This window comes from Phalacrocorax carbo, chromosome 1, assembly GCF_963921805.1.
Source record: "Phalacrocorax carbo chromosome 1, bPhaCar2.1, whole genome shotgun sequence".
Taxonomy (NCBI): Eukaryota; Metazoa; Chordata; class Aves; order Suliformes; family Phalacrocoracidae; genus Phalacrocorax; species Phalacrocorax carbo.
In genome coordinates, this window is record NC_087513.1 from 36,576,787 (window position 1) to 36,600,625 (window position 23,839).

The 23,839-nt window shown below is 36.9% G+C and overlaps 1 long non-coding RNA gene across 2 annotated transcripts in view; it reads right to left on the reverse strand.

Moving 5' to 3' along the window:
* LOC135312767 (uncharacterized) overlaps positions 1-23,839 on the reverse strand; it is a 492,691-nt gene that overhangs the window by 437,242 nt on the left and 31,610 nt on the right. Inside the window, exon 1 of one of the 2 annotated variants that reach the window (XR_010372418.1) lies at positions 18,586-18,608. The exons of the other annotated variant lie outside the window; for it this stretch is intronic. This is a non-coding gene — a long non-coding RNA (uncharacterized LOC135312767). Of the gene's footprint in view, positions 1-18,585; positions 18,609-23,839 lie in introns of those variants that run through there. 2 annotated transcript variants of the gene reach the window in all.

Here is a 23,839-nt window from a genome sequence, read left to right on the forward strand (position 1 = left end):
AGTTCCAGCATGAATACTTCCTTCACCCAGCTCTGTTTGACAAAAGTTTGTGTGCTCAACGTTCCCATTAATCTAATAATATCGTTATGTAATAAATTCAGTTAAAATCTATGAAATTTTTACCAGGTGTTATGCATTAAACATATATTTATTATCAATTACACCATAGACACATTCTATTTAAATATGAACTTAGTGTAAAGGATTATGAAATTCTGAATATATAAAAAATAAAACTAGATTTATACTATTCAGATTTAAAGCTCTAGGAAAAAAAATCACAAGTTTCTGCTAGCCGATATGACCCACAGTCCAATGCAACATGAATTAACCCTGCAGTGAAGGTGATTACATGGGTCCAAATCTAAATGCAGGACTATTTTTGCAGAGCTTAAAAGATCTCAGCTGAAAGATTGATTTACGCTTTGAGTCTCTTATTATGCATCGTATCATTTTCATGTAATGCAGTTGTATCTTAACTCTTTCCAAATTTCTTAATATATGATAATTTATTTCAAAAACTAACAGCTTTCTAGTTCTGCTAGATGAGATTAGAAAAATATCTGAGTGACTGTCCAAAATCTTTTTTTATACTGTCCTTATTCTTCCTTTCTACACTAGACAACACAGATACTTATAACTTGATTTTAATTTTCTGATAGATAAACTAGATAAACAAGAAAAAGGTAGGAGGTGTAAGATTGTACATCTGCTGCCTGGACGCATAATATTTTCACCCTGATTTTTTCTGAACAGATATTAACATATTGAGAAGTTTTTACTGAAATCAAGTTGGTAGCATGATTTTTTGCTAACTGTTCACGGGAAAACTCCAGCATTTTTTGTTGGGTGATGTTTGACAGAGTTATACTGCTGCCTTCTCTCTGCTCAGAAGCTTCCACCCCCACAGCTGTGCCTCAGAGAAAACATGCACACTATGTAGTGGCTCACTTGAGACCAGCAGCTACTAGTCTGTCACAAGGTGAAGCAAACCTCATAGCTGCTAACTATTAAAAGCTAACTTTTGCAAGCTCTACCAGAGAGGACTTGTTGCATCTCTGAAGGAGTTAAACCATTAATGAGCACACTGCTGATTTTTTTCCCACATGCTGAGCCTAGTCTGCTCCTATCAGCCTCTTGGCTCATCCCTTGGCCACTGCACAAGATTTCAAATTTCATGACCCAACTTCCAGCAACATTTTTGTTTTGCTTTTGCATGTCTACTTTCATATGTCTTGTTTTTTCAATTCCTGGTTCTGTCCTGGACACCAGAAGTTGGCATCTATTGGATAGTCTGGATGATCGTCTGGCTCATCAGTCCCAAATGCCATAAAATACTAGTCACAACCAGGGTGCCACGAGGGTCAGATGGAGAGGGGAGCCAGGAGCCGGGAGCTGGGAGCAACCCTGGCACCAGCCGTGCCCTTCACCAACAGTTTCCATCCCGTGGGAACTGACCATGGCAGGCAGAACTGGGGGCTACTAACAGGGTGCATGAACACCCCAGAGAGCGGAAGTGATGAACCAGGGCTGGCGTCCAGCCAGGAGCAGAAGACGGGACTTGAGAGGGGGCTGGAGACAACATCCCTCCAGGGGTTCCTCCCAGAGGGGAGACCCTGGCCACGAGAAAGGGCTGGGGACCAGGGCTGAGCCAAAGCAGGGTCCCAGGGCCATAGGCATGGGGAGCGGTGGGAGTCCCTAGGGGACTGATCAGGGCCTGTGGGTGCCCCCAGGGACCAACACCTTTTACTTTCCACAGCAGTAACACACAAAGCTCTTAATTCTTCATTTCTTATTTCCTTGACTGTATTTTCTTAAAACTAATACCTTTTAATAGCATTACAAAGTTTCGGGGGGGGAAGGGAGAGGAGGGGGGGGCCTGATAATTTTTCCTTAAAAGAAACCCCAAATTTTTTACAGTTGGCCAGGACTGAGTTTGTCACAACTAAACCCAGAAATCTTTACATTTCTGTTGAAAGGAAAATGCCAAAAATAATCAAAGCCAGTTACATGGGCTCCTTTTACAAGAACTGAAAAGTGATCAGGTTATGCAGGGAATCATTTATGTCACTCTGAAAAACATCTCAGAGAAGGGAGATTCTTCATGTTCTACCTCTGTATCTCTGTGTCTCTAAAGGGAACTTAGGGAACTAGCAAAATAGATAAATTAATTTTAGATAGCTATAGTTACATGTGATCACTCCCATGCAAATTATTTAAATGTTATCAAACATCCTGATATTTTCTGAAGGAGAAAGCAGAAAATTATTTCATTTTGTTACAAACCTCCCTGACCTCATAAAATATTTAATCTCCAATGTAATTGCATTTCTCAGTCTTTTTGAGACATAATTCATCAGATCTAACATTAACAAAACTTCCAGAACATAAAAATATAGTGTAAAATTATTAATCTCAGAATAGGTCCTCTTCCTACTTCTATCTTCATCCCTGTTTAGTTTGTCCTGTAGTTCCTGAAACTTTACTATTCACTACCCCTTTTCTAGCATGAGGAAATCCAGTCTACAAATTAATGATAAATACTACAATTTTAAGTCAAGCTTCTAGATCCAAAAAAAGGCAAAAAACAGCAAACAATCTTCAATAGTTTCAAGTACCTGCAAGACTTGCAAACATTTTGCATTCAATCCCAAACCGTTTTTTTTTTTTCTTTTACCTTAGTTAAGCTAACTTTTTCACTGTAAGAATGCTAGCCTGGCTGTATTATTCATGTGGTAGATTTTGCATAGGAACTGTGTAGGCTTCTGGGACCGTAAGTCCAGTTCCCCATAGCTGAAGCCCATTTTGAAGTAAACCTCTAATGCAGAAGGTTTTGCTGAACTTCTACTCTCTGCGCTTCAACTGACTGCATACCAAGGGATATTTTTGCAACCTCATATAATGAATTCAAAAAAAATTTAGTTACCAAAAGCTACTATCATAACATCCAGCAGGAAGGAACTGGGACTGACCAAGGACTTTTAAGAAGCAACCATATCAGGCCACGTGACACCTGGGCTTACAAACCCTCACCTTCCCAAGAGTACATCCAAAGTAAATCCCTGGAGTTATTCCGGTTTGTGGCAGTGAACTGAAGAAAGTTTGGTCACAAGGCCAGAGTTCAGAAGCATTGTTAGAACAGAGTCTCATTCTTTGAGAAATCAAAGTTTAAAAATGTCTGGTAGCTACAAAATAGTACCATTTTCTACTCATTATGGAGATAGGTATCATGTTGATTCAATTCCAAATTTAGTGGACTTTCCTATTATTCTCTAAGTACCTTCTAAAATAATATTGTCTTTCAAATAGTCTTCAATGTTCCTCTATCCAGCTGGGCAACTGTGCATACCGCCTTCTAGTCAAAGCTGCTTTAATAATATTTTGATTGTTCTTTCTTCCCCCACATATTCGATGTTTTGAATTTAGTTTGTTAAACCAGGAATGAAACTAATTAGTTGGTGGAATCAACTGATGTGCAATTTAAAGTAATTTGTGGTTTTATTTTAAGGATATCTTCTGGTATATCTCCTGAACCTTAATTGGGCCACTGGAGAGGTTAATTAAAACTTTGTAGATTAATTAAGCAAATTCCATCCACTTTTCTATAATTTAGTAATTCTCAGTTAGTTTCATTCTATCAGTTGCACTAATGTTTCTTTAAAAAAAGTGCTCAGAAACTTAAGTTGATATTATAAAAATGTTTTTTTACTCTGAAAACTAAAAAGAAAAAATGATAAAAAGCTTGTTTTAGTTTAAATTTTGTCATGGTAAATGCTGTTGAACTTTTATTTTTCCTCTCTGCCTTTTTTTCTATGTCAGATACATACTTCCTGACTAATTTGCAAGCTTATAATGCACATTGAAACTACTTTGATAAGAATGAGCACATTTCTGGAGTGCCCAAGTGAAAGAGAGATAAATGCTTCTGACCACCTATTGGAAACATGCTTTATGGGGTTGTAGAAAATAGCATCTCTGTTCTGTCCCTGGGATAAGAGACAAGCTTAATGATGAAACTCCATCTTAAAACTTTTTGAAACACGAAAACTGTAGCCAACATTGAATGCGTTGTCAATGCAATGTATAAATGCATTAATGTTCCTATATTTCTTTCTATATTGGTAAAACTGTGTAATATGTCATACTTAGAAAGAATCACATTTATATTTTTATGACAAGTTAGTGGCTCAATATGATATTTACTGACCAATAATATTCAGATCTTCTTCCCTGCCATTTTCCACTCCTGTTCATATTACAGTTAATCTTCTATGAGGACTAGATTCAACAAAACCCTTAGGCATCTGAAAACATCCTGCAATGAGCCAAAACTCCTAATTAAAGGTCAGACTCCTTAGTTAACACCAAACACCAGGGAGTGATAAAAAGATCAAATTACATCCAAAGTGAAATCCAAAGACCAAGACATGAGTAAGAACTGCTGAGACAGAGATTTTTTTTAATCTGATGGCCCTCATGTAGGGTTGCTGGGAGGTGCTGGTATCCAGCTCTCAACCATCGACATGGACTCTTGAGCTAGGGATGGTGCTTATAACATTTCTCTGAAGAGCTAAGTAATATTCAGTCTTTCTTTTCTAAAGCACAGCTTTATGAGAAGGATATGATGGTGCTCACCGTTCCCAGGGTAACACTCAACAAGGAAAGTAAGGGCCCAGGCGCATTGTCCTGCTCCTGCTGAGCGAACTCTGATGTCCATTGCTCCTCTCCCAGGAGAATGCCATTGCCACCAGGGCCATAACGGGGCTTAACTCAGTCTCCAACAGTTCTGCAGAGCTGTGCAGCATAGTGTTCACAATTCACTGAGTCAGAGAAGAAAAATAGGTGCATAAGAAAAGTAAGAACATGACACCATACAACGACATATTCCCCCAGGGAATTAATCCAGGCCCTAATCACAGGCTTCTAGACTTTATAAATAAATAAATAAATAAATAAATAAATAAATAAATAAATAAATAGATAAATAAGCCATTGTACTCTTTATCTAAATTGCTTTCTTTTTTGAGCGTTAGCATGTATGAGGTGGAAGTGTTTCAGTAAAGGAACTACTGCATATTTACTTAGCAGTTTTTCTTTCACAAAGTGGGCACAAAGCTGCTCAGCACAACCAAAATGAAGGCACTCTAGGGAATGTTAAGATCCCAAAATGAAATAATGAGGTAGTTACAGCACTTCTGGGGTTAGGTACCAAGATTATACCCCTTTGCAAGGTTAGAGTTATGTGTTTAGACATTACCTTTAACTTGACTCCCACAGTGGGTGCTTAAACTCCTGTGTAAACATCAGGTTCTTGGTAATTTTTTTTACATTTGTTAGCATTGATCTTTTTATTTCTACTTAGAATTTCATTTCTATCAACAATGAGCCAAATGTTTTAAAACCTGATAATTTAATTACACTTTTAAATTTAGTACAATTGTGAAAATATTGATCAGGATTGATTTCAAAACCAATCCTTAAACTAGCTCACTGATAACTTCTCTGCAGCCTGAGATTATACCTTTCATCACAGCATGTGCTGCATTTTCTTCTCCACCACATGATATTATACTGAGTTCTTATTCTAATTTGACTAACATTTTCTGGTGAAGACACAGATCAAACATTTTAATGACAAGCAGATAAATTAGATTTACTACTTCTCTTCATCTAGGAAACTATTTATTTTAATCAAAGAAGGATATTCTATTATTCAGACATGAGCTGTCTTTGATGAACTATGCTCAGTTTAATATATTTTATTTCCACTTCCATGTCTTCAATTCACTTTCCTCAAAAAGCCTTCTTAAAAAATGCACACTTTTGAGAATAAACTACTGAGTCTTTCTGGCGCTGCCCAAATCACTGCTTCCTTCCCCAGCAGATGCAGTGTTATTAGAGATTCTTTGTTAACAAAAAGTATCCCCAGGCTCACAGATTTGTTAAAAATTCTGACAGACCTACAATTTAATTCACTCTGTTAGCCAGGTCCTCAGTTCTCCTTGTGTCAGGTTCTCAGAGCTTTATTTTTCAGATGTGCTACTTGCCTTTTTCTGTTTTCCATTCTAATTACCTCTGCATTCACTCAACTATACTGAAAACAGAAGAAAAGCAGTCATTTCATCCTGTGGCTCTACCTTCCTTCCATCTTTAACCTCTGACCTATCACCTGTATATTTTCCTTCACCCTCATACCTGTTCTATATGATTATTTTGGCTAAGAAAATTTTACTTACTAATTTCATTTCTTTTAAGAAACCTTTGCTGTTTTTTTTTTAATGCTTATTTTATCTCCAAACTCCTAAAAAACAAAACAGAAAGACGGGTGGTCATCCAGTTTCATTTCTCATCCATATATATTTCTTTATCAGGTCTTTTTAAGATAATGCTTTCTCTAGGAAAACTGGAAGCTTTTCTGTATGGTAGACAATTTTCAACTGTTCTTGTGCTTTTAACTTGTATATGGAAGAATGGAATTTCTTCAAGTGTCTGAAATCAGTGGGTAGTATTTCTCTTAATTAGTCAGTTTAAATTTAAATGAGTCATTTTACTTTTAAAGATGTTTCTTGAACCTCGAAATATTGAAGCTTTTCAAGAAGTCCTGATCAGTCAAGAGTCTGTATCAGAATCGGTTTTGTGTTGCCTGAACAGGTTTAGAAGACAAAAAGAATACCTTGACAAATGCAAGGTCTTCTTTTCATTATGCCTAATCCTGCAGATTTCATTACTTGATGAAATAAATCTTCCTTAAGTGCCAACAGATTTTTTACATAAGTGTGCAGGATTAGTCCTGTATGATTACCTGTCCTCTTAAGGAGAGCGATTATTTTGGTACTAGAACAGTAACTAAAGCACTACATATTCAGCCTTTCATAGGTTAAGCCATCAGCCCTCTGGAGCTGTGTAACAGTGTCTTGCTGTACATAACATCAGTCAAGGGGAACACACTGGTGACAGTGTGCTTTTGTTTTCCATTTCACAGCTTCATCATGATATCGTTTGGCCTTGCATTGAGCCACAAGTCTACAAGCTAAAGACTGGTCTGGACCCATCATAACCAACGCCCCAGGTCCATCTATACTGGCACTAAGAGAAAGTTTCATTAAGTACAAATTGTAAGGTCAAAGTTACTATTTCACACAAGCACATTTCAATGCAGCCTTTAAGAAATAATTTTCTTTCATTTTTGGATCAATAAGTGCTACTACTTTGAACAGACAATAACCATGTACCAGCAAAAAAAAAGGAAATCTAATTTTTAAATGTACTTCTTTGTTTAATCATAAAATTTTTGTGTTCATTTTTCAGCAAGATATTTTCTTGCAAGGTATGTTTACAGCCTTCCTAGAGGCTGGAAAAAGTGCTTGGTCCTTTTAATGCTGCAAAATGTAAGGTGAAAAGATGTACAAATGTGTCAGAAATGGAAAAAGGTTTTTCACAAATAAATATAAGCTATCCATGAGTCAGGATAGAAATTAGAAGAAAGATCTTAATCATCAAAAGACTGAGACTTTGAAAAGAACTTCCAATAGAAGAAGCAAGGACAAGAAGATTTTAAGACTTTTAAGTAAGAGCTTCATAAGATTATAAGCAGCTATAGCAGACTATCACAAGAGCAACTGTCATCTTTCTCCCAGTGCAGTTCTTCTGACTCAGAAGTGTATGATTCCCTCACCAGAATGGCCACAGCCCTTACATTCCCAGATGTTCATCCTGCCACCCATGCAGATGTTACTGCTCTAGTAGGTGCTGCTCTTGCCTTGGGGGGAGAGGGGGCTCAGCCTCACCAGAACCTCAGAAACCTCATTAAAATCTTTCCTTTGCATACTGTCTTAAGAGGGACTTGCTGAAGCAGCTTAGCTCAAAGGAGATTTGCATCCATATACAACAAGTGGCAACTGCAAGTCTCATACCAGCTTGTTAGAATGTATTTAAAGTTACAGCTTGGAGCCATTTTTCCCAAGGTTTGGTTTGCTTTTTACCTGTACCTTAAAATACAAGAGTTCTCACATATTTGTGCACCTGTGTAGCAACCCTCAGAAAGGATTTTGCTGGCTTTCCCTAAGCTTACAGAGACGAGCATGTGGTAACTTGTGCTCAGCTTGATAAGGAGCATATGGGAGAAAGTTTCAAGGTTTCTGGCAAGAGAATGACCATTTTTTTCCCATTTTTTTCCCATTTTTCCACCATTTTATATCTAAGTATTCTCATCTTGTTAGTATTACCTTGCTTACACAAGATAGTATCTTGAATATCACCATATCTTGTAAAGACCTTTCTTGTTTGTGCAATATTATTCTCTTAGTCACCTGTTGTGTTACATATACATGCATGCACACACAGATGCGGTCAAAGTCTACTACCAGTTGAGATCCCTACTGTCTAAAAGGCATCAGAGCTGCCAGTGAGAGCAGGGCACAGCTGGGCGCAGCATGAGACCTGCAGAACTCATGAGCCTCTGCAGTTTGGTGTTCAGCGCACCAAGAAACTAAAATCAAAAGACACTGTCTATTCAGCACAAAAAGCATGTACAAAGAAAGGGTTAAGCCCGAAACCCACATTCTGGGGGTTTGCCTGCTGCTCATTATGGCTCTTTCAAAGGTAGCTATTACAAGCAAAGGTTCAAACTCTCCTGGCTCAGTGCTATGCTTGCTGCATGCTTCTACTATCAGTGTTCCCCCCTGAGAAGCTGCTGGCTGCCCTGCTGCTTCCTTATCTACAGCAGAAACTTTAGTCACCTTGGGTTTGTTCTGCTGGTTTGTTTGGGGTTTTTTTAGGGGAGGATGTCCAATGGAAGAGGCTTGAGCTTATTTTCTGTCCACAGAAACAAAAACAAACTGGAGATTGAATAGGTTGTGGTTTTTTTCATGGTTAATTGACTCACTGATTTTTCTAAGGACTTAGTATTCACATTGGAAATACTGACTCTCTGTCTCTTCAGTTTCATTTCCTACTGTCCCTCCTCAAACAGCCATTTTTAATGTAGGCGTCTGAATTCAGGAGGTGTAATAGCAAGCAGGTAACCTGAGTTACACTAAATATACATACAAGCTAATACAGTTCACTCTTATTGTGAACTATGAAGTGATTTAATTGAGAAAAAATCTTTAAAACTTGCATTTCAGCTCTATTAGTATGTTACATAAGGAAATTATACAAATCAATTACAACTTTTAGGATATAAAGAAAAAAGTGCTGGAGTGGTAGCAGTGCTCCAAAGCATGATTTTGAAGCCACCGTAAAGAGTAGAGATATATTAAGAAGTGAGTGACATGTATACAAATGGGCTTTTAGAAGATATTCTTCATGACTGCGTGGTCCTAGTTTGGTTGATTTGTTAGTATTTGTCACTTGAAAGATCTTTGCTGTTCTTTCAAGAAATGCACTGGCAGAAGTATATGAAATCTCAGTGGTATTCAAAGTCAATATGAAAGAAAAGAAAGAGATGAGTGGTAAATTCTCATATATAAACCATACACTTGTTCCATGGAGAAACTCAACACAGCCTCTCAGCACAAGATCTCTTCGATATGCATGATTCTGAATGGTACTTTTCCTGGTTTTAAAACATTTTGATATATTATTTGACTTTCCATATTCAGTGCAACTTAGCCACTGTGGGAAGACAGATTTTGCTGAAATAATTAGACAATGCTGCAAAGACCAAATCTACACAGGGCAGTAATCTATTTTTTAGCCTTCTAAAGCACAGTATGAACGAAGGATATGTTTCATGGACTTACGTTTGTGTACAGTTCAGTAGTTCTTAATCATGCAAAAATCCCATGGCTAGTAACAGCTTTTGCCTGAGAAATCGCCTCTTCATAAATAAGTCAGTTTATGGAATTGCTTGTTTATTTTCTTCAACGAATCAGACAGTCCCCCATATTTCCATTCTTGAAATTTTTCTTGTGTTCATATGTGCGTCAGCTATGCTCATATATTATAGTTTTTAAGTAAATGGGTTATTCATCCTCAGCCCATATTCCTCTATATGACTCATTTATCTCTGCATGCAGTCTTAATCACACAAATGTTTCAGCTATCATAGCATCAGCTATAGTAAAAAGCCAGAACCATCATCCGTCCATGGACAGTTTGAACATACAAAACCAACATGTGTAGATTTTTCTTTATTTTCTATTAGCTCGGGGGCAATTTCATTTTTTATTTGTTTTTAAATGAAATTATTGTCAATATCAGTGTACACAGATACAAAGATTTTTCTGTGCTGATAAAACTTTGGATTGACTGTTACTCCTAAGAACTAAAGCCCTCTAATTCTTCAGCTTTTGGTGGCATTGCTTTTTGATAATATTCTGTGAGTGTATTTTCTAGAAATGTCAAAATTATGAGTTGTTGCATCCCATGTTTAGAATGTGTAATCCAGCATACTCCGTCCCTTATAAAATTAAACATAATGAAATGAGAAAAGGCCTGAAGCTCCACAACTTTTCAATCGTATAATTATTTGTATTAGTAGTTCATTGAGTTCACTCAAGTTAGGCAATATTTTTAAAAAGAAAGAGAGCCTAACAGGTAGCATTAAGATGACAGAAATGTCATCTTATATCAGATATAGTTTTGTAAATTTGATCCCTGTTCATGGAATCACAGGGTGGCTGAGGTTGGAGAGCACCTCTGGAAGCCATCTTGACCAACCTCTCTGGTCAGTCACCAGGAGCAGGCTGACCAGGACCACATCCAGACAGTTTTTTAATATCTCCAAGGATAGAGACTCCACAGACTATCTGGGAAAACTGTGTAAGTGCTCAGTCACCCTCACAGTGAATTTTTTTCTTTTATGATCAGATAGAACCTCCTGTGTTTCAGTTTGTGCCCATTGCCTCTGGCCCTGTCACTGGGGACCACTGAAAAGAGCCTGGCTTTGTAACTTCTCTTCAGGTATTTCTACACATTGAAGACATCCCCCTGATCCTTCTCTTCTCCAGGCTGAACAGTTCCAGCTCTCTCAGACTTTCCTCATAGAAGAGATGCTCCAGCATCCAGTATTTATGGGAATAATGCTAGGGAAGGCAGAGCTCTTTCCAGGGAAAGGTAATTAAGTAAAAATAATACAGACATAACTGGGGAGGGAAAGGAAGAATATTATTGGTTTGCTAGAAAATATGTCTTTGGGACAACCAAAGCTATTTACTTATTTGGATTATATCTCTAACAGTTCTGATTGAAAGAAACTGACACAATAGGAGGAATAGAAAAGTTTAAAAGCCGTTTTTTCTTGAAAAATATAAATTCTTAAGCAAAATAACAACTTTAGAAATCACTGAATTTCTTTGCCTGGTTGTTTTCAAAATATAACTCTGAAATTAAAAAATGCTACTTCAAAATTACAAGCTACAAATTGCTTAAGGTGAAAGGAAAAAAAGGGTTTTACATTTTAAAAGAAGACAAACAAAAATTTTGAACCAGAATATGAAATATTCAGATGAAGAGAAATGGGGAAAGAAGAGAACAGTAGCTGATAAACAGATCTCTTTTTAAATCATTAGGGTTTCCTTTTATTCTTTTGGTTGACTCTACACTGATTTCTCCCTTCATATCTTTTTGTTTTCTGAAAAAAATAAATCATAAAAATCAGTTCCTTATCCAGGCCTAGAGATGATGTCCACTGCTTAACCATAATTAATTATGTTGAGCCCTCAGTACTGCAGATAGCTGTGTTTATGCTTATGTCAACATGAATTATCCCATTATAAAAATTAACAAAATATTTGCATACAGCATCCCCTGCCCTATGATAATATTAGAGACTCTGTGAGATAGTAGAGATTTTCTTTCAGTCTGCTTTCCTTTGTGGGACTGAGTTACAAACTCAGGATTATAATCTCTTATATACAAGTAAATACATTAAGTCTGAATGTGCTAATAATTTCTTTATTAAACTAAATATATAATTAGAGAACTGTCAGATGAAAATATCTCATAATGAATTATAGAACTATAAAAGAAAACCTGTATCATTTCACACAGTTTCTGTTATGTCTGTTTTGATATCTCCATACATATTTCATCATTGTTGTAGAAGGAAAAATAACAATATCTCCTTTCCCTTGGGAACTTCTGTTTGTGACCTATTGATGAAGACTGAGATTTTGTGTGTGACTTAATGGTCAAGCCTTCTTCTTTTCAAAGCCTTGTAATTTAAAATTTTGTCACTTATGGAAAAATGCAGATGTTTTCCAAAATATAAAAAAAAAAGTTGGCGTAACAGCCTGGATTATCTTTCATTATCCAACAAGAAGAATAATACCTCCACGTTTTTGCCACATCTGGATTTACTGAAGGTGAACACCATTGACATCTGTGAGCTCTGTGAAAGTCTCTTAACTTTATCCTATATATTCCATGAGTACTCCTGTAAAGACTGTAGGATACATGACTGTGTCTGTAGCAGCTACTAATTTCCTGAAACAAATAGCTATAGAAAGAAAATATTTTCCACCGATCTTGTCCAGGATTTTTTTCTAAAGCAAACAATATTTCTAACTTATATATGCTTAATACTGTCCCCAGATGAAATAACACACTTAGAAAAAGTTGATTCTGAATGAAACAAGATGTTTAAAAAATAGTGTTTAAAAAGGAGATTTATTCAACAATTTGTAGAGTTTATAAGAACTGAATAAAACAAGAAGGTTTGGTTAAGAAAGAAATTACCAAGTCTACAGGTGCACAAGGCCAATGGTTTTAAGCTGTGTAATTCTAATTACATGGTTCAAAGTACTGAAAACTTGAAAAACTATAAGAGAAGTATAGCTTCAGATAAAGGTGATTACAAATTCCATAATGTAGTTCATAAATATATTGTAAATTCTACAAATTCTGTAAATCAATTCATCCTGTTCAAGGTTTTTAGAAGCTCTATCACTGAACCTTGTATAGATACTAACAACTATAACCTGAATATTTAGCTCAGGGATGATCGCACAGAATAATTATATAATCTATAACAAAACAGGAATGTTTGTAACTCAAGAAATTAATCTTCTAAAGTCATCACTTACACAAGGGACAAGACAGTTTATCCTTAAGAACATCTATCTTCTTGAATAAAATATGAGATGCTGCTATTTTAGGCCTGCAAAACTGGTTAAAATAAATACAGATACAACTTGGATTAGCAATGGCAGTTTCTACCCATAAAAAAAACCCTTTAGGTTCAATTTCATGAAATGATTGAGGATCTCTTCAGCTGTAATACAGTAAGACAAGCTAAAATGTATTCGTCTCAGTTCCAGATATCTCTTCTTTTGATTTTGCTCAGCTTTTACAAGGAGCGGGGATTAGGTATTACCTTCCCTCCCACTCCAGATGTCCATTTGTATTAAATGTCATACACTTCATGTGCACTGGTCAGCCTGTTCTTCAGCAAAGCCATCGAAGAAGCTTTATCTAACATTCAGTTTACTAGTTGTGTGAATCATTAACCACTGATTAAAATAGCATTGGGTTTGTTCAAGGGTTGGGATAGTTCTTACTCAAAGAACACATATCTTTCTATGGCAATAAATCAAAATCAGTACTGCTAACTATTATGAGACATTGTGCTGCTAGAAATCTCTTGTAGAACTTGCATACAAGGGATAAAATTTAATTGCTCTGAAAGCACAGATAGCTTTTATTTAATGACTTTTTAAAATAGTAATTACTGACTCAGTTAACAACCCTGGCTTCAGAGGTGCTTTAGCCAGCTGTGTAGATATGCAGTAAAAGGTTTTAGAGATGCCATGAGGGGACCAAAGGAATCATTTTGGTCAGTTGTGTAAATGTTTTGCATACATAATATTGACCTAGGACATGTCACCTCCCTGGAGACTTATGGCCCATATGTTATTGCATTTGTGAAGCCATTTCAGTGCAGAAATCAACAAAAAGTTACTGAAGGTGAATATCTTTCAGAGACATATGGGTGTGTTGAAAAACATAAAATGTACAATACGCAGAGGAAATTGAAAACAGTGGAGTTTAATTATACATAAATGTACTTTTAAGTATTCTGCATTAATTGCATACTGGAAAAATTAACAGAAATATTTAAAATCTGGTAGGGTAAAAAGTGAGAGAGGCTATTGTTATGAAGTATTTTCCTTGTTCAGATAAATAGTTTTAGAAAAATAAAAAAATAATAGTTATATTTTTCTTTATGTCATAGTTGACTGTAGGTTCTCTTCCTCCTGATCCTTCCTCTCTGGTTTTTTTTATGTAGCCCTTGTGTAGTATCCTTAGCATCAGAGCTGTACCTGAATACGTATTATCTTATGATACCATAGACTCTGCAGTCTAAATAAATTGGCAAGCAGAGCATAGTAGATACCCCACATCAGAACTTAAGTGGGTGATGCATTTTTACATTTAAAACTTCACAAAATAGCACTGGTTTTTAGGAGGAAATGAATGTAATTTGTGGTTTTTTCCACTTTGTGGTCCACAAACGCTATTTTACAAACACATGCATGTTCCTCTGAGATCAGAAAAGAAATTAAATACATGAAATCAAACCTTCCATCATCCAATGGAGGGAAACAGCAGCTTGTATTGGTAAAGTGCTGATTCCCAGATGAAAGGCTTAGCTCCCTAGCAAAGCTAAGCATACCCAATTTTGAAAACAGGTGGTTGGAATCTGTAAAATTATTTCCCAATTCCTGGAAGTGATCCAATTCTCCCATGTCCAGCAGTATTGCAAATCCCAGCTAACACCAACATAGATGGTTTTGGCTGGGATAGGGTAAATTTTCTTCATAGTAGCTCTTGGGGTTATGTTATGGATTTGTGCTGAAAACAGTGTTGATAATACAGACATGCTTTAATTACTGCTGAGCAGCGCTTACACAGAGTCAAGGCCTTTTCATCTTCTCACCCCACCCCACCAGCGAGTAGGCTGGGGGTGCACAAGAAGCTGGGAGGGGACACGGCTGGGACAGCTGACCCCAACTGACCAATGGGATATTCCAGATCATATGACATCATGCTCAGTTTATAAATCTGAGGGAATAAGAGGGAAGGGGGGCATGTTCGGAGTGATGGCGTTTGTCTTCCCAAGTAACTGTTAAGCTTGATGGAGCCCTGCTTTCCTGGAGATGGCTGAACACCTGCCTGCCCATGGGAAGGAGTGAATGAATTCCTCATTTTGCTTTGCTTGCAAGTGCAGCTTTTGCTTTCCCTATTAAACTGTCTTTATCTCAACCCACGAGTTTTCTCACTTTTACTTTTCTGATTCTCTCCCCAGAGCCCACAGGGGCAGAGTAAGCAAGTGACTGCGTGGTGCTTAGTTGCTGGCTGGGGTTAAACCATGACAATGTTCTCTGAGAATACAGGTACCATAAGAATGTCACTACAAATACCCAGAATGCCAAGCCTTTTGAAGGAAACAGACATAACACAAGACTGTTGTGATCTACAAAAACCTGGATGATGTTCCTGACTATTTCTTCAAGGAGGCATGGTCCTTTATGCAACCAGCCTCCTGTCAGAACAAGATATTGAAGAGTGACTTCCTCACTCAAAAATAGTGGATTCTGTATTGTTCTCTTTCTGGCCTTCAAAGCCTTCATTTTGGGAAATCTCAGTACTCTCAGTGTCTGGGTGTTCACTGATCATTTGCTATGATAGCTGCCCATAACAAGAAAGAACAAATTATTGGGGGGGGGGGGGGGGGGGACGGGGGGACGGGGACAAAACAAAACAAAAAAACCAAGAAATAACAACTGAAATTGTTTGATTAAGGGTTTCTGCTCTCATCTAGGTCTCTTTATATAACCCTGAATAGAACAAGGCTAACATTATACCTTATAACTACCACTCTGCTGAACAATATGCAACTGAAATTATCTATTAAATAATAGGTGTTCGAGTCTTTTTCATATTTAGATTTCAATTCACTTTTTAAATTGACTGTCATTACTACCAGCATTATAATGCAAACATGAACTGAAATGGGGTGAGAAGCTTTAATAAATCCCAGGTCACACATTACACAGATCTTGCTTACCTAAGAAGAAGCATTTAGACTTCTCAGTGCAAGGAGCTATAGGTAAAAGATAGGTAAACAAGCTGAGCAAAAAAATAGATGAAATATTGAAGATGAAGGCAAAGCATGAGATTGAACCTGGTGTAAAAGGAAATTGGAAGCCAGTGAAGGGATTAAAATAACAGAAAGAGATACGGTCAGTATAACAGGAGTAGAGGTAATCCTGGCAGCACTATATTTGATAGACTAGAACAGGGAAGCAGGTTGGGCTTCACAGTACATAGAGCAAAGGCAGCTGTGAATCAAAATGGTTATTCTGAACTGACTTGTGGAAATTTAGGTATGGACACAGATACAAATTTGGCGTCTCAGTCCTGCAATGAGATTGGAGGGAGCAGCCAATGACAGGGTGTATTTTTCAGGTTAAAAAAATCTGCATGTGTCTATGGGACATTGAGAAATTTTGATTCAAATATGTGATCTGAGCTTCAGCATAATCTTTATTTAAGACACGACATGAGCAATTTAGGATCAGAAGTTCAGTGTGACTGTACTACGACAATTTGTCACATGTTCCTGAGGAATCAAAGGGGAAAAAAAGCTTTATATTTCATCATCATCAGAAGGATTTTGTTTATAGTATTCATCAGTTTTAGTTGTTTCTAAGAAAGATATTACCAAAGTGTCATTAGAAGTGATTCCGTATGCCATTGGGAAACATGACCCTTGAAAAAAATTACACAAATCTAGGTCTCAGAATTCTTGACTCAGGATTCCTAGAGATGTCACAGAACGGGTAAGGCTATTTTCCACCTAATATTTAATTAATACTGTGAGCAATTAGCACTGCCCCATAAGAAATTCCTCATATTTCTTTTGAATGAGTTATACTATTTTCTCTTGATATGTCATTCAAACATATAACAAGAGTTGTATTGAACTGGCTTTCATCTAGTTTCACAGTAATAAAGCAGACTCAAGAGATTTCTTTCTCTCTTTCACCAGGAGCTCTACGGGCTTCACAGTTCCTGTGTCAGCATATAAGGAGTATATTACAGGAAAAAAAACAGTAACATACAATGTTGTATATTGTGTAAGAAAAAAAGAATTCATTGCAATGACATTAGGCTGTAAATTAGCAGTGTAGCTCTGTGTGGCAGAGGTGTGCAGGGGATCTAGGTTATAATGAGTATTATGGATGTAAGCTTAGCTGCAGATTCAGACAAAATGCTTCCTGAAGCTAGAAGGAAGAGCATGAAGGGTGAAATCTGTGAACACAGTCATCTGAAATGGTGTTCAACAGCCCAGTTGTATGTGTTTCATGAGAGGCTAGTACCACTGGGTTCTCCATAGCTTGTGGCTTACTCTGTGCCATAGAAGCTTTTATTTAAGTAAAAATCCTGAGGGCTACAGTGAAGGAGGCCACCCTTTTGCCATACAGCAGAAGCTGTAGCAATACTTATTTCAAGGCAACGATCTAGTCCAGAATACAAAACTGGACAGGTCACAGAAATATCATATATTTGAAGGCCACATTGTTTGTGCTTTTCAGTGGATATGAAAGATCATTCCCAAAATTTTTTAAAAAAATATTAAAAACGTTTATTTTCACATTTGACCCAGTTCTTTGCATTTTTACCCATAATTCAGAGAAATGTTGCTTTGTTTCAGGCAGAGTGTTATTCTCTGAGAATATCTATAATAGTTGTCAGTCACTGGTACCTGAAGTGCAATTACATTATTTTCTTTTTAGGTTTATAGTATCTATCTATTTATATGCAGTCTGAAAATCATGTAAGGCATAATGCTCTTGGTATTAGAAATTATATAGTGACCAATGGCTGGTCAAATATTAAACTCAAAGTTTTTGATGAATTACAGAAACTGTTAATGGCACACGTATTGAATGTCATTAATATAATTGCTGTGAACACATGAGTTAAATACTGTTTGCTTTAGTTCTTGATCACTTGTTATTTTTTGTAGTATAGAGACCTTTAGTTCATTGCCATTTTATCTCATGAGAGGGTTCTCATCTCTTCTGAGCACTGCGGTTTAACCTGGCAGGCAGCTAAGCACCACACATCTGCTTGCTCACTCCCCCACCCCAGTGGGATGGGGGAGAGAATCGTAACAGCATAAGTAAGAAAGCTCATGGGTTGAGATAAAACCAGTTTAATAATTAAAATGCAATTATTATTATTATTATTATTATTATTATATAGTAATGAAAAGGAAAATAATGAGAAAGAGAGAGAGAGAAGCAAAACTCAGGGAAAAAAGAAATTATGCAACTACTCACCACTCACCAACCCATGCCCAGCCAGTCCCCAGTCAGTGATCGCTGCCCACCCTGGCCAATTCCCCCCAGTTAATATACTAAGCATGACATCATATGGTATGGAATATCCCATTGACCAGTTTGGATCTGCTGTCCTGGCTGTGCCCCCTCCCATCCTGGCTTCTTGTGCCCCTGGCAGAGCATGGGAGGCTGGAAAAGTCCTTGACCAGCATAAGCATTACTTAGCAACAACTAAAACATCAGTGTGTTATCAACATTGTTCCCATACTAAATCCAAAACCCAGCACTGTACCAGATACAGTGAAGAAAATTAACTCTATCCCAGCTGAAATCAGGACACTGAGATATCTCAACACTATTAGAGGTAAAACACTAAACAGAGAGGGTTCTGCTTATTTTTGAGAGAGCAGCCTGTGTAGGAGAGGAATTGAGGAATGGTGACTGTCAAGGAACGAGCTGTGAAGGAGTAGTGCAGCTCCCAAACACATAGCAGCTTTTAAAATTAAATTAAAGGTGTGGTATTTCAGGGTTCCATTAAAAGAAAAAAGAAAAAAAAAAAAAAACAACAAAAAACTTGACTTGTTCTTTAGTAAGCACCCAAGGCCTAATGAATCCCAGTTTTTAAACTGTTCTGTCTGTATTTCATCAGGGTTCCTAAATCTGAACAGCTCCAAGAGCATCATCTGTGCTTCCACTGTGGCCTCCACAATAGTTAGAAGGAAGTATAGCTGCTATTGCTCCTGTAACACCTTTCTCCCGGGTGCCTGTTCCCTAGACAGAGTGAAGGGGGAAATTAATTGATAGTCCTTCCCTGTGCAACTCCATGATGAATCTATTGGAGTTATAACAGACCAAAGAGCTCCAAAACAGCTAGTGGGTGTTGAATGATAGGAATCAGATAATAGGAATTCTGAATATCATCTCAAACTCATAACTCCACCACCACTTCATAACACCAGAACTAGACTCGTGGCAGGTGATTGTCTCTGGCCTTATCCTACTCCCTCCTGCATATGAACCCTATGGCAAATAAAAGCAGCAGAAACCTTCCCAAAGGCATCACAGCTCATGCAAAAGTATTTTTCAGTGCTCTTTGTTTCATGCTCACCTGTTTGGTAGAGAAAGCATGATGGTGAACATCAAAAAATGCAGGCGCAGAAGGCATTCAATGGTAGCCACACTTGCACCTGCTGGATGCATTAGCTGAAGCACACGGCACTTCATGGGAACCATTGTGCTTACCATAAATTAGTTTTTGAAGACCATGCTCATCAGTTTAAGAGTATATGATCAAAATACATTTTTCATCGTAAGGAAAAACATCTAGAAGGCCCAATTTCATTACGCACTAAACCTAATATTCATGTACCGCTAATGTGCATTTTCTTAGCCACATTAGAGATTGATCTAAGTTTTCAGCTCATATCCACTTCAAATATGCATTGAGAAATCTATTCTGTATTCTGAGATCTCCAGTTATAAGTATCAGTTTATGGTCATAGGCTATCATTATCTATGGCTGCTGGAAAGCCAAAGGCCATTCTAAAAGAAATAAAAAATCATTTTACCAAAGTGTATTGACTGTAAATTAGGGGCTCAGGCACAGTTCTGATAAAAGTCAAGATCTCCTTTATTTTGAGTACCTGGTGGTTTGGGTTTTTTTCAAATGATTGCACTGATACGTTCAGCTTAGTTCAAAAATCAGTACAAGAAAGGAACAGCTTCTCATCTTGTGCAAAATTGGCACAGAAGACAAAAGGAGCTTTGTATAAATAAAATATGCTGAATACCATGGACAAAATAGGGACGCTAGTAAATGTAAGAAGCAAAAAGAGATGTACAGAAAAAAGACCAGGCTAAAAGATGAGAAGATAGAATCCAAAATACAAAGAAAGAAGCATGAAAGTGGTTAATAGAGAAAATGAAAGCAAAAATATAAATCTGACAACTGAAGGAATAAGGTCATGAAAAAAGAAGACAAAAAGCTTAGACAAGCAGCGTATCTGCAGATACAGAAGACAACAGAACAGAGAAGTATAACTTCGTAAGAGAGGATAAATAGAAATTTAGATAACAAAAATGAACAATAAAAGCAGAACCTTTCGGGGAAAAAAACAAGGCATCCAAAGTTTATACAGCTATTTGGAAACAGCTTTAGTTATCTACTTAAATATTGTGTTTATAACAAGAAAGGTTTATTTTAGATTAATTTTGTTTCTCCTTGTCTTTGATAAACCCCTTCACCAGTGGCAATGATTCTGGGCATATATCAAGGAATTTGTCCTGGTAGTTAACTGTTAGTATGGAAGTCAAGACTTGTATCTACTTTGATGGAGGAGATGCAATGAAGAGAAGTTACATTTTATATTACAGGTTTAAAAGTTTCTCATCTAAGTCATGATACCAGTAACTCCTTATGCTGCATGAATGTTGCTGAAACATTCTGTGGTCTGACAGTGAAATAAGGAAAGAGCGACTCTCACAGGACAACCAACATTGCATCCAAATGATGAAAATAATAGTCAGATAACATAGTTTAGAAACAACTATATAAATATTCTTCAAACTAAATGGAGGTCCCATTTCCTGTTTCCCTGAAATGCAACAAGTGGATATTTCATAAGGAAAGAATTTAGAGTAGTAGAATTTCAACTCTTACATTGTAGTCATGTTGTATGTTGCATTAAATAGATTATGTTTAAATGCAACCTCAAAACCAGGCATGTATCTTATAAAGCGTTTTTGAAGGTTTTTCTAAAGCTTATTTTAAAATCTTAAACTCTTTTTACATAAACACTCAGGAGCTGCCCAGGAAAGCAATAACAGTTCCCATTTCTAAGTCAGAATTCCAAATGCTGTGTACTCAGATACGAATCTGATAACGGCATTTTCAGCTTAGGTCCGTCATATTTCCAACAGTAAATACACAAAGAGTGGTAGGCAATGGAGGGAGAGGGAGGATTTTTCACCAACACCCTGACCTTCAGACTGCTCTGATAATTGAATGAAATTGTGAATTATTATCTAATCATTTACAGTCAACTTCATGCACTTTTTATTTCTCTTTATCACATTAAATTGAAAGTAAGTGTATGGATAGGGAGAAAATAGAGAAGTACATTACCATGCACAGTACAGTTAGAGAAGGTAAAGAGAGCAAACATCCATTCAGGGAAATAATTCTTTTCTTAAGGACATACCAGCATACATCAAATGACAATAAAATACCTAATGTTGAATTACTATGGAATTCCATAAATATATAGAAAATGAAGAAGAGAATAATTCCATTGCATAAGAATGTTTTCCCTACTTGTTTGCAAGTATTATTAGTAAATGTTATGTTGCTTCAGGAGTAAGAGGGAAATTTAAGGAAAAATGGAAAGGAATGCCTTCATAACAGAAAGAGAAGGTTACCAACAACAGCCAACTATAAAAAGACCATGTCAGCAGCCATATTCTGTCAAATAAACATCTTTCCACTCTGTACCTTTTTCTATGAGGCAGTAAATCTGTTGTTAGAAGAGCTCGAGAACAGCAGCTATCTAGGAAGACATTTGTAGTGAAAATGGTGATCCTTTGTGTTAAATATCACTTCTATTTCCTATTGTATTTGTTCTATTTTGGGGTTTTTTTTATATAAATACATGCATCAATTTCTACAGAAACTGTAAATCTGCATCAGTTTGAACTGGAAGTTGACAATTAAGCTACAAATAGGATGAGATGAGTTAAGCCTCAAAACTTTGTGTAGGTGTCTATCTATGAGATGGGATTGCTGGTTTAGATTACACACCTAACTGATCTTTATATTGCTGAAATAAAAAAGGGAAAAAGCACAATCTCAAATCCTCCTACCATTGTCAAATGGTTTCCCTGTCGTCCCTGTACTCAGTCAGCACTTGGATCTGAAATATTTACTCCTGCAATAATCCCTAAAACTGCTATCACAAAATGCTGTTTAATTTTGACCCGCTGCAAGAGGTACTTTGGAGCAGTGTTGCTAACAGTTTACCAAGGAATTCCTTAAACTAAAGGAATGTAATTGTAAAACCCAGTTGGGTCAAGTCTGAATTGTATTACTAGCTAAATCTGCATCACTGGTACTGATGGACTGAGGTCCACATTGACGCGTTTCAGGCTGCTTTACTTCAGACTTTCTTTAGTGTGAACTGAACATCCCTTACTGCCTTGGGTGCTGGAAAATGAGCTCCAACGTGATTAACTAGCGAGGAACTCAAAAGCCTAATCACTTACAGTCCACAATCTCAATAAAAGCATTGACTCAGAGCTCCAGGACTTCATGATTTTAGGGTTTTCTTTCACAAATAAGAGCTCTGCAACTTTCATATCATGAGCTTGGAACTATCAGCACATTCAACAACATTCATGGCAGCCCTCAGCTTTGTGCGCGCATCTCCAGAGACCTGGAATTTGTGTGTCCACACCTCTAGAGACCTGGGCTTCTCCAGTCAGGAGTCAGCAATCTTAGACTGGAGTCTTAAAACCTGTGTTCCTCAGGGTATGTAGCTTGTCAGCTCCATAGATACCTACAGCTGTCCCTTGCTTTGGGGCATTCACCATGAATTTCAGCAACCTAGTGCGTCTACACAAGAAGTTCCATTCTTTTTGTTTTGTTTTGTTAAAAGGAAAATCCAGGATGATTCTTTTTTCTACTATGTTTTTCAAAGTCTCAAAATTTTTTTCTGCTGAAAGGACTGATTTTCTTTAAGAATGGAAATAAATAGTTTTTCAAAGTCTAGTTTTCATGTAACACAGAAATTAAGTTTCACCCTCTCCACACCATTTAATTGGTAATTGCAAGCCAATGGCACAGGTGTCTGTCTCATCCTTCACAGTAGTAGCTCTATATGCACTTATCTACATCACACACTCCTACCAAAGACTAATGAATACTTAAGAAATTATCTGAGATCTTCAAGACATTCTTCACAGAGAGTGTGCAAGGACAGAATGTGCCTAGCTTGAAAGGAACATGAGGAAACTGTGAAGTTTTCTATGGAAATTAAAAGCTGCAGAGCAGGAGAAAAGGGAAGTAACAACTCATGGGAAAATTAAGGAAATAATGTAATAGCTGTTATTTTAAGCCCAGCAAGAAATTTATGAGAATATATTAAATAGGAATGATGTTTTTCAACCTTATTTCCTCTTGACAAAAAAAAATGTTTGTCAGTAGATCAAGGGTTCCCTAGATGAATTCATTTATTAAAAAAATATTTCATATAACTAAGTTCTGTCCTGTGGACTGATTACCAGCATTACATTTTGAGTATCTCGTATCTTCACAGAGAAGTCTTAATTGGATGTATCAGTCATTTGGAACATTCTTCTTCCCTGTCTGGATTATTTTAGCTTTTCAGCTGACAGGTTTATGGTAAGTGAATAAATTCAGAGAAGAGTTAAAATCAAAGTCAATGTTGAGAACGAATGAGAACAGAAGGTAGTGTTCTACACTGCGAAAGAGAAAGGGATACACATACACTGACAATAATGACATTTCTTGCACACAGTCCCAGATGCATAAT